Source organism: Petaurus breviceps, unplaced genomic scaffold (genome assembly GCF_028583685.1).
Source record: "Petaurus breviceps papuanus isolate PSGF00001 unplaced genomic scaffold, PetGlider_PUasm1.0 90847, whole genome shotgun sequence".
Lineage (NCBI taxonomy): Eukaryota > Metazoa > Chordata > Mammalia > Diprotodontia > Petauridae > Petaurus > Petaurus breviceps.
Window position 1 is genome coordinate 6,390,766 of NW_027187360.1, and position 12,296 is coordinate 6,403,061.

Here is a 12,296-nt window from a genome sequence, read left to right on the forward strand (position 1 = left end):
AGTATTCTTTCTGCTACAACCAGGGATATTTTGGTAAATGTTTAACAACTGGCTATCTGAGGAAAAAATGTCCACCAAACACACTTTTAAGTTTAATCTGCACTATTAACATTTTTGCCATCACTTTATACTGTCTAGACAATCAACAGAACAGTGAGTCAAGCCCTGATTTGTAATGTTCACTGATTCCTAAAGCATAAATGCTCACACCGAAAATATAAGTTGGTTCTTGTGGGCTGGTTTGAGCTGATGTCAGCAAATCTCTGAGTCTACCACTCTGTAACTTTAAAAAAAAAATTCTTAATCTAAGAAGGTCAGATAATTATAAAAAAATAGGGGAATAGGATCCGAAAGTACTATATAGTATTTAAATAATAGTGGGTTTAAATCCCAGCTCTTAATGCTTACTAGCTATGTGACCATGAACAAATCATTTTCCAACTCTTGTGTGTTTCCTTATCTGTAAAATGGGCATAATCAAATGTACCAGTAACGTAGTATTTACCTCTCAGAGTTGTCATGAGCAGAAACAAAGGGTAAGTGTGAATCATTATCATCATCATCATCATCACCATCATCATCAATATTAAGAATATAATTTTTCTATTAATTCTGTTTTAAGGAAAATAAAAGCTTTGGTAGAAAGGACAGGATGATGTTACATTTAGACATGATATTATAGGTGTATATATATAGATTCAAAGGATATAAAGAGGCAGTTTTTAGGAGAAATGAAAGCTACCAACAACTAATTGCTGATAATAGTATTTTTGTAGCACCTACTATGTGCCAGGCATTATGCTAAGCACCTTAAAATTGTTATCTCATTTGATCCTCAGAACAGCTCTGATAGGGAAGTGTTGTTATTATCCCCATTTTACAGATGGGGAAACCAAAGCTGGCAAAGGTTAGATGACTTACCTGGGGTCACAAAGCTGGTGTCTGAGAGCAGATACAAACATGGGTCTCTCTGACTCCAGGCTGGTGCCCTAGCTACCTTAATGACTTCGTGAAAGAAAATTACAAAGCAGTAGAGAATAAAATATGTGAAAATTAGAACACCTGAATCCTTATTTTATACCTAGTAGAGAAGCAAAAGTGAAAAAAAAGACCAAAATATACATATAGGAAGGGGTGTAGCAAGGTAGCTACCCTACTTGCCACATTAATGCACGGTTGGGGGAGGTCCAGCAATATTTGGAAATTATTTGGAATTATACTAAAAAAAAACCCTAACTAAACTGTATATATCCTTTGACTCTGTGATGATGTGACTTGACATATATGCCTCACATCTGCATAAGATATTTATAGCAATATTTTTGTAGTAGTACATAACCCTCCTTTCATCACCCAAGCCTTGGGCAGTTTTGTAGAAGGTCAGCCCTATGCCGAGTGTCCCATAAAGGGAGGGAGATGTCAGTCTTGATTGGCTAATGCTGAGAATGATGCTCAGTACTTGCTCTAAAGGACTTATTCCAGTTTGTTGAGGAGACTTTGGAGACATTTGTGGACAGAGGAGCTTCACAAAGACAAGAGCCCTCAGAGTAGAGGACATGTTTGCACGTAATGTCCTTTGACCTCCAGGGCTTACAATTCTAGAAACCTCTTAGAGAAGACCTTCCCCTTATTGGTGAGATCATTTCCTCTTATTTGAACTGAGGTCTTACTTCTCAGTTGATGAATACATTTGCTCTTATGTATTTATTTTTCTGTATATTTTAATCTGCAAAATGTCTACAATTTCTGTTTGCTCTGTTGCTTGGATAAATAGGTTTTCTAGATATTTATTACTCATATAATCCAAGAAACGAATGAAAATTTAGCATTAGAAAAAATTTGGAAGTTGTATTCTAGACTAAGCCAGTTGTGTTTGACTGTTTTTCCTATAGACCAACAAATATGTCACAGTGGGATGGAAAATGTTCTTACCCCTATATATTATTAAATAGTGACAATAAAAACATTTTAGCAGCTTGAGAAAGGAAGGTATGAGTAATCACTTGGCAGATAACAGGAAGAGCTTGTATCTTTTTATGTGTAAGACATTTAATTTTCATTCCATTGTCAAAGAGGTTGCTGTGACAGTACTGCCCCATATTTGTTGATGAAGAAAATGGGTATCAAGAAAAAGAATACCTTCATGTGCTTATAAACTTGCATAGATTATGCTCAGTTGTACAAGCATGAGTTTATAAAGTGTAGCTGGTATTTATTCTTCAATGCTATATTGAGATAATGGCATCTGTTACTATCATCACCCCTCATATATCATACAGAACACGTAAATGCTTTGATCATAAAGGTTTTCATCAGAATCCAAATTAACTTGCAAAATAACGATGCTAACTGGGAAAATATTTCCTTGAAATAGTTTTGAGTACAAAATGGTACAATGTGTAAGTGGTAACGGTTTAATACTTACCGCACGTAATAAATTTGGGGTTCTATCCTAGATTATGTCAAAGATTCTTTATTATTTATTCACTGCCTATCTACTGAGGGAGAATTGAATATTACTGGTACTACTCTTATCTATTATTTTGGAAACCAAAAGCTCTGTTAACTCAGAATGGTGGTTTATTTCATTCACCAAAGTTTTGTTTTCCCTTAAATGCATTTAGGGGTGACTCCAGCAAAATCCTGTACTTTTTTTTTGTAGAAGGATCTCATTTGTTCCTTGTAGGGGAATAAGAGGCATTCTGCCATGATTTTATGAATCATAGGTTACTGTGTTGCCTTATTTGTTACCTTAATAATGTAGATGAAAAAAAATTGCTATTTATGATAATCTTTTGTAATAACTAGAGTTTGGTAGGGAGTGACCAACCTGATAAGGGGCTACTCTCCCCCATTAAGAGGGATCAGAAAATTGACTCTTTTTTTGAATCCAGATTCATACCCCTAAATTGCATATATTTGTGTGGTGGTATATAGAAATAAACAAATCACCTTACATTTCCAAGTCTGTTTCCTTGTCTGTAAAATGGGCATAATAATATGTACCAGTAATATAATACTGACCTCTTATGGTTATTGTAAGAAAAAAGTCTTACTTTCCTCATACTACATCAGACTATGGAATAAAAAATGGCGGAGAGACAGCATGACATAGTGAATAGAGAGCTGGCCTCACAGTTAGAAATCATAGGTCCAAGGGGCGGCCAGGTGGCTCACTCGCTGAGCACCAGCTCCAGTGTCGGGATGACCTGGATCAAATCCGGGCTCAGATACTCAGCACCACACCCAGAAATAACTGTCCGTGTAACCTTGAGCAAGTTACTTAACCCCGATTGCTTAAAAAAAAAAAAAAAAGAAATCATAGGTCCAGTCAAAAAAAAATTATAAATGTGAAAAACTCGGGGAAATATATGAAGTTCACAAGGCAGCTAAGTTGCACAGTGGTTAGAGCACTAGGCCCAGAGTCAGGAAGTTCTGAGTTCAATTCCCACCTCAGATACTTTCTAGCTATGTGAGCCTAGACAAGTCCTGTGACCTCTTTAAACCTCAGTTTCCTCATCCATAAAATGGGGGCTAATAACAACACCTTCCTTACAGGAATGTTATGAAGATCAAACGTTATAACATAGGTAAAGTGCTTAACCCAAGTACTAGCTATTATGAGCTAATGCAGATAACCCAAAGTAGGTCAGGGAAGAAAGGAGGGAAGGAAGGGAAAAAAGGAAGAAAGGTAAATAAGGAGGGAGGGAAGGAAGGAAGTGGAGGAACGAAGGAAGGAAGAAGAAATATAAGGATAGTGCAAAGGGTATCTGGCCCTTACCTCCCTAGGGAATGCCCTAATAGAGGGAATTCTGTCAGATAGGAGTGAAAAAGTTCACACCTACACACAATACTGAGCCACCACAGAATTTTTTTTTTTTTTTTGTATCTCAGGCCAATGAGTTAGCTTGGTATCGGATACATATATCCAGGGTTAGAGGTGGGGCACATTGGGTACTTTTTCCTCCATTGGCTGTTTCCTTAGAGAGTGGCAGGCATAGCAGACAGACATGAACAGCTCAGCTCAAATCCAAATCAGGTCAGCTTCTCCACTCAGTGGTTCCTTAATCTACTGGCTTCTTTTCTTATCTTCAATGTCTATAGTGCCCCAAAGAGACAATTTCTAATATACCAACAAATGACTATAGAGTGTCCCCAGCTTAAAAAATACTAGCTGTAAGTATGAAACTTACATATCTACTCCTTTTCTTTCTATAATTTAAGCTTTACTACTTTCCCTGTTGTGCTAACAGGGGAAGAAGAAAAGATTGTAGAATTTGGGACTGGATGGAAATTTAGAAATGCTTTTGGTTCAGTCTTCTCATTTTTACAAAGGGGACAACAGAGATTAAGTGAGTATCCAAAGGTTACTCAAGTAACAGTCCCACCTTCTGCAAGAAGCCTTTCCCATTCATCCTTAATCTTAATACTTTCCCCATTTTATCCTGTATCTATCTTGTTTGACATAGTTATTTGCATGTTGTCTCCTCATTTAGACTGTGAGCTCCTTGGGAGCAGGAATTTGTTTTTGCTATTCTTTGAACTCTTAGCACTTAGCACAGTGCCTGGAGTTTAGCACAGCGCTTAATTGACTAACAACCTGCAAGATGACATTCTAACCCAAATCCTTTGACCACAAACTCTGTTCCCTTTCTATTCTAGTACAATGCTCCTCTCTTAGCAAGAGATAGTTTAAAATGTAAAGAATATAACGATTAAGATTTCTAGAATACATTAAGTTTTACCAAGGTTTTTAAATTCTCATGTGTTCCAATCACTAACCCTGTGGGGTAGTAATAAAGTTGTGATTATCCTTACTTTATTAATGGGGAAACTGGGTCTTGTTTGACTTGTCTAGTCACACAGTTAGTGTGCATAGCAAAGGCAGAATTACTACCTCGTTCTTTCTGACTTTCAGTTTAGTGCTTATCCACAAAACCACACTGTCATCTCCCTGCTTTCTTTACTCAAACTAACTAGTTGCTCCACAATTCTATTCCAATCTCTTATTCTTATTTTCTTTATCCTTCCCTAATCTTATGTAATGCATTTTAAATAGGAGGGCATCTGAAGTTACTACTAAGAGTTTATGATTCAGTGAGCTAGCAAAGCAAGATTATGTTGGGTTTTAGATTCAATGTGAAACCGATCAACCTTTGTCATCAAGTCATGGAGACAACCTGGGGCTGTGAGAATGCTAGACTGGGAATCAGGTATCCCAGGTTCTAGTACTTACTCTGCTATTTAACTCGGTGTGTGACATTGGGTAAGTTAGGTCTCAGTTTCTTCCTTGGTAAAATAAAAATTCCTTTCAGTTCTGAAATTCCATGTTTCAGTTCTGGCTTCACAACTTAGTATTCTCCTTTATAACTGTGTTAGTATGTGAATTCTACCGGTAAATAGTAATCACAAGGGCTAATATTTATTAACTTCCCCCAACTTAGTAGCAGATTCCTTCTATGAGGAAAGATTTGTGAAGGTTAATCAAAGAATATCCCTGCCATGCAGCTGATTCTACTTTTATATAGACATAGACATATCTAAGAAAGACAAGTTAAAAAGATGTAAGTCCAGAAGATGTAAATTATTTGTCTTTATTTGCTGCTCTCAGCATGAATGTGTCAAATGAAAAATTAGAAGGTTTGTTTGGGTAATATACTAATGACACTAAATAGCTAAATAATAATAAACACTAATAAACTAGTAGCACTAAAAACGGTTAAAAATGTTACAGAATCATAGATCATAGGTGCAATGAAAGACTTTCAAGGCTTTTCTTCTCCCATTTCATGGATGAGGATAGGGAGGTGCCAAAATGGACAATGACTTGGTGTAAGAGCCAGAAGGGAACTCAGAACTGAATTTTAAAACTGAAAGAGTCTTTAGAACAGAGAATGTCTGAGCTGGGAGAAAGACCGTTGAGTCCAATCAATCAACAAGCATTTATTCAGTGCCTACCTTGTGCCAAGCCTTGTCCTAAGCACTGGGGATAGAAAGAAAAGGCAAAAGCAGGTTTTGCCCTCCAAGAGCTTATATTCTGATGGCCATTTATTGGCACATGCAAGCTATATCCAAAGATAGATACGAGATAGCCTTGTGAGAAGAGATGTTAGCAGCTGGGGATAAGCTCTACAGGGTATCATCTGAACTGAATTTTGAAGGAAGCCAAGTATTCTAAGAGGAGGAGGTGAAGAGGGGGAGCATTCCAAGCATAGAAGACACTCAGTACAAAGGCTTGGAGATGGGAAATTGAGCATCATTTGTGAGGTACAGCAGATAGGCCCATCCAGCACATCTGGACTGAGGAGTGCACAGAGAAGTGTAGTTTATAAGAAGCCTGGAAAGATAGGAACTTCAATGTAACCCTAGAGGTAATAGGGAGCCAGTGGAGTTTATTGAGATGGGGGGTTTATGTAGTCACACAAGGAGCCAAGGTCACCCCGTGGTGGGCATGAATTCTGATTTTTCTGGAACCAAGTTCAGTTTTCTTTCTGCTCTGTCCTGCCTTGTTAATGATGTAATCTAGCAAACATGCCTCCTTTATTAAGTCAATAGGGATAAGTGGAGTCTAGAATAATGCCTTAGACTTTACAGTATAGGACCTACATTGTAGGTAAACATATCAGTGTATACGTTTATAGGTTACACTGATGTTTACATTATCCTCAAATGGGTGCTGAGGAGTTACTTTTGTTCCAATGAGAAGCTCAGGGTTGGAAAATGATTTGGCTTCCTTGACTTATGCAAACTTTAAAGCATTGATATGAATGCTAACTATTGTTACTGTTATGTTTGCAATTTCCAGGATACTATAGGACCCCTTTTATAACTAGTACAGAAGCTGTTTGCAAAAAATTCTGGATGGCATCTCACAGAATCTCAGAACTCCTCCTCTTTTTAAATAGCTATAAGGAAGAGGAACTATTAAGTGCCTGTTAGGTTTATGAGAAGGAAGAGGGGGAGGGAAGATCCTATGTCTATATCACAGAATTGTAGGGTGTAAGAGGTGAAAGGTGTAGGAGCCAGAAGGGAACTCAAAACTGAATTTTAAAACTCAAAGAGACTTTTAGAACAGAGACTGTCTGAGCTAGGAGAAAGACCATTTAGTCCAATCACCCTCATTTTATAGGAGAAGGAAAGAGAGGCCCAGAGAGGGGAGAAGTGACTTGTTCAAGGTCATATTGCTAGCTAGGGGAAGAATTGGGATTTAGGACTAGGCCCATCCAGTGTTCTTTCCACTAACCAAAGCAGCTTTTCTTTTTGGACCCAGACCTTTGAAGGATGTTTTCACATTTCTAGTCTGGCCTTAGGCTGTCAGGCTTTCAGTATATATAGACATAATGTTTCAGAAGACCTGGTTTGACTTACTACTTGACTCTTACTAATAAAGAGCAGAGCTATAATGGGTTTCTATGATGTTCCTGTTAAATACTGGATCATCACAAGTATGTTAGTGAATATCAGCTCATCTTGGACAAGAGGAACTTGAGCCTGTGAACAGGTTTTAAGAACAGAACAAAACATTGTTTCTAAAGACTTGATTTCCTTTGTAATGCTATGTCTATGTTATGCATTTAAAAACTATTGTGAGAAGGAGTCTAGAGGCTTGCCAGTCTGGGAGAGAGGGGGTTTGTGACACAAATAAGGTTAAGAACCTCTGGGCCACACGCTCTCATAGAAACTTAAAAGAGACCTACTCTGGAAAGTCCCATTCTGTTTCCCCCAGAAAGGATTTTCAGGTGCAGCATGAGAGAGAGAGGCCAGCTCTGAAAGAAGCAACTGCTCTAGGCACAATGAACTGCCCTAGGAGCAGGTCTCCAGCTTGTTCTAGTCTAAAGGTCTTGACCCTAGTGGTTTTAATGTGGTCTGCTGACAAAGCATCCAGAGGTTTGGATACGGAACTGGTGGAGATGCCATCGAAGATCAACTGCAGTGCATGGTTACTGGCTTCTTAAAGTGTATTTGATTTGATTTTTTTTTAAACCGGGTATTACCTGACTATCTACCCCACAGGGTTGTAATAAAGAAAACGCTCTATGCCTTACAATACTATAGAAATGTGAATGATCATTATCGTTACTCTTGTTTCTTTATAAGGACCCCAACCTAATTCCCTACTGGGAACTATGCTTGGGATCTCAGGGAGAGGGGACATGTGCTACAAGATTCTAAAATGGCTTAAAAAAAAACAACAACCCAGGGGTGGCACTGGTTAGGATGGCTGGAATGTAAAAACAGAAAGAAAAAAAATCTCCCTACTATGGAATGAACAAAAAGGCAATCAAGAAAAGCAGGAGCAGACGAAGAGGAGGATATGGTTTCCAACTTCCACTAAACACAAATATGGAACAGATGGGGTAGGGGATGAATTTGGACAATACAGGGATGCAGTTTGCTTCAGGGAAAATTAAGTTAATTTTAGGGGGAGGGGGAGAACCAAAATTGCTTCTTGGTCAGTGACCTCCTGGTAAAAATACATGCCACTGAGACTTAAAAACAGCCAAGGAAAGGAAACTTCTTTACTTTGAGGTACATAATTCACTTTCAGCTAAAAAAAAATCTCATTTTCCCTCTTAAACAAAGGATGCAGGAAACATTTAATGAGTGAACCTCCCCCTGATGAACAATATGGGTAGCATTACTCTTTTCCTCTTCTTGCTTATTTATTGTCAAGTTTTTCCACTAATGGGGACAGAATGTTGGCTTACAGACAAAAAAAAAAATGACTGGCCCTCCCAGAGACTTACAGGGACACCAAACAGGCAAAGACATTCTCTTCAAGTTTACATTTGTGTTCTCCGTGGATTCCCAAGATAGTTGGGTAAGCATTTGTGCATTTGTGGAGGTCTTGAAGGTCATTAAAATGCCATAAGATGGTTTGAGATTACCTTCCCTCTGGAAATCTATTTCCTCTTGGCTTTTTCTTTCCATTTGAGGATAATGTATTTTATTACATCATCATAAACAAACAAATTGTATAAGTAGTGTAGAGGGCTAGAGGATAAATATGACTTCAATTTAAATTCATGTACATTTTTTCTTCTCTCCTTCCTCACTCCCACCCGTCTACCCCACATTTGATCAATAAAGGAAGCAATGTGGAATATTGGAAAGAAGCTAGATTTTTGTTCAAGAGTTCTGGATTTGAAATTCATCTCTGATATCTTCTTCCTAGCTGTGTGACCTTGGGCAAGGCACTTAACTTGAGCCTCAGTTTAGTATCCTGTAAAATGGGAGTAATTGTGCTTGACTTCTCTGGGGAATGCTTTGTATATCAGAGCACTATGAAAATGTCAGCTAATTGTAGAAAGAGCACTAGATTTAGAGTTAGAATATTTGGGTTTGGATCCCAATTCTGTGACTCACCATCTTTGTGACCTTGGACAAGTCACTTACCTCTCTGGGCCACAGATTTTTTCATCTATAAAATGAAGGTTTCGATGAGCTAACCTTTAACATTTCTTCCATTTCCAAATCCTATGAAACAGATCCACCCTGGCTTCTCCCACAAGTAGAATACCTGTTTATTCATCTTTTTACAAATTAATTTATTTGGTGGTTCTCAACCCCCAAACCTTCCTGTTTAATATTCATTTCCACAAACATGTTCTAATATTCATATACCTACCTTGGTGCTATATATGTGAAACACTTGGCTTGGGTTGCATTTTAATTTTTTAAAAAATATCTGTTACCTTTCTGTTTGATAAAAGATTGTTTCTCCCCTGATTTTTAAAAAATTGTCATGACCTTTGCTTTTTGAACTGAATTAGAGGAATGTGTGTAGGAATGCTGCAAACGGGAAATCAGGAAATAGCCTGGGAAATTACTTTTGTGTTGTGGGTCACTAGTTTACGTAGGGCAGCGTCATTGAGTGCTGTGATTCTGTCCATTTCTGTTGGCATAACAAATGCCACAGTCTTGTCTATATTGCACCATGTGGCAACACCATCATGAAAACACAAGTTAATTCACTGAAAGGAAATATCTTGTGAAATCTGGATTGCACGGTTTGGGTGAAATTTGATTTTAAATCACCATGCTTCAGCTCCTCCTCTCACATTCCTTTGATGTGAATTGAAGGGTTTATCTTTTTTTTTCTTTTAATGGTCTATCTTTTTTTTAATTTTAATTAACAATCATAAAATAGGGTTTTTTGGTCCAAAATAGTACAGAAGAGAATCCCCAAAAGTCAGTAACCATACCCCAAATACAGAACTTTGAACTCAATTCACTCCATGGGACACATTGGAAACATATTGGGGAAGGCTTTTTCTTGGCAGTTTCAATATACTAAAGGGAGATACTAAGGGTATTCTTCATTTTTTATTGACATTCTGTAGTAACAGATACATTATAAGCATTCTCATTACTGTGTCTAAATAGGCAGCGCCCTTGGTTTCTACAATAGAAATTCAATAACATTTTCCTTTTTGCTTCTGAAAGTATTTTGAAGGTAGACTTAATCAGTTTACTTATTGACTCCTTGAAATTTATAAAATATTTTGTCATCTCCACTCATAACAGTGCACAAGCTAGAGAAAACATATTCCTGTTCTATTTACATTTAAGACTTTTTACTAAGGAGAAAGAGGAGGTGGAGGGGGAGAAAGAGGAGGAAATTTTTTTGTCTTGGGCACACAGAGAAGAGTCTGACAATGGAGCCTATAGGTGAAGGTTCAGAACAGTGGATATTCACTGTTTATTACAATTCTCTGTGTTTATTCTACCAGAGGGAGACAGTATTTTCCATATATAACTCTTCAGCCTGACATTGTTATTTCTTTCAGAAGTACTCCAAACTTTATGCTGTCCTGGCATGCCTCACACGCTCTTTAAAAAACACACACATATACTTACACACATATATATGCATATATATACACACACACAATGTATATGTATATAATTATATATACATATATAGAGAGATAGATTACATATAATCAATTAGTGGATTTTATTGTGTTTCTAGACAAGGTATATATTTTTAAAAAGGAGTGGTTGTTTCATACCGTAATTAGTGATTGTTTAATATTCCAACAAGGAAGGCAGGAACAGCACAGAGCATAATTGTTCTCAGGCAAGGAGAAGTAACGCATTAGTAGATAGCATAAATAGTCAAATTTGACCTCTAGAGGTCAAGAGGGAACTAAATAATTTTGTCACAGAGTTCGGTTATTTAAATCAATATGAGCCCAATTTCCTCTCTGCTTGGTTTGCTCTGGGTATTATATGGTCCAGTTCTTAAGATAAGTGAAGAGAAAGAGAGAGAGAAAATTAATCAACTTGCTGATAAAAATTTTACTCAGTGTGGATGATTAACTAAGGAGATGGGAAAAAAAAACATTTAAAAAGTCAAAAGTACGTCTTGAGCCAAATTGAAATGGTTGAAATAGAACATTCCTCAAACTGTGGTACTATTTCCTAATAATGATTTATGGAGATCCCTGACAATAAAAATGCAAGTTAAGCAGGAAAACATCTTGTAAATAAAAGCGATTCCTTTATTTTTAAAATCTTTTGTCAGTTTACAGGATCTCTAACTATAGCCTATCTTTATGAAAAAAAATGTTTAAAAAAAGACCTTTGTTAATTGGTGGAATTAAAGGGGTTGAAGTAGCTGGCCCTCTGAGGTCCCTTCCAACTGAGATTCTGTAATTCTGTGAATTGTGAAAACATGAATCTTCTAAATTCTTTCTGATTTATAGCCAGAAAAATGCTGAATTAAACTATACACCCCCCCACCCACTTCTCATGTCTTCTGCTTTTCAACACAGGATTAGTTTTCATTATATATTTTCCATGTGGAGAAACATAGCTTACTACCCAACTCCTTTTTAAAGGTATTTTTTATTTTAAAATAGTAACTTCTAATTAGAAAATGTACGTTATTTCCCCATGGTTTTAAAAAAAATTGCTTTCCTTTGGGTGATTATAAAATCACATGAAAGCCCGGGGGGAACTATGCCTCAGTGACAAAACAAATTTGTCACAAATCATTTTACAAAAGAACAGCAGGACTTTAGACTAAACTCGGGAACTGTTCCTATTCATCATCCATTTGTTTTGGAAACTCCACCCTCCTCCTGCCATGTTCAATATCTAATTGGCATTCTGACACTTCAGATAACTAAACATCTGCTGCTCGGATGCATCTTGGAAATCCTTTGTTCTGTAAAGTTGGAGTTCAAGGGGGTCCCTCTCCTGATATATTGGAGTCCCGCTATTGTTTGTGCAACTACTTTCGCTGAATGGAAAGAAAACTTTTGCGGAGCATTATGAAAATGTTGACC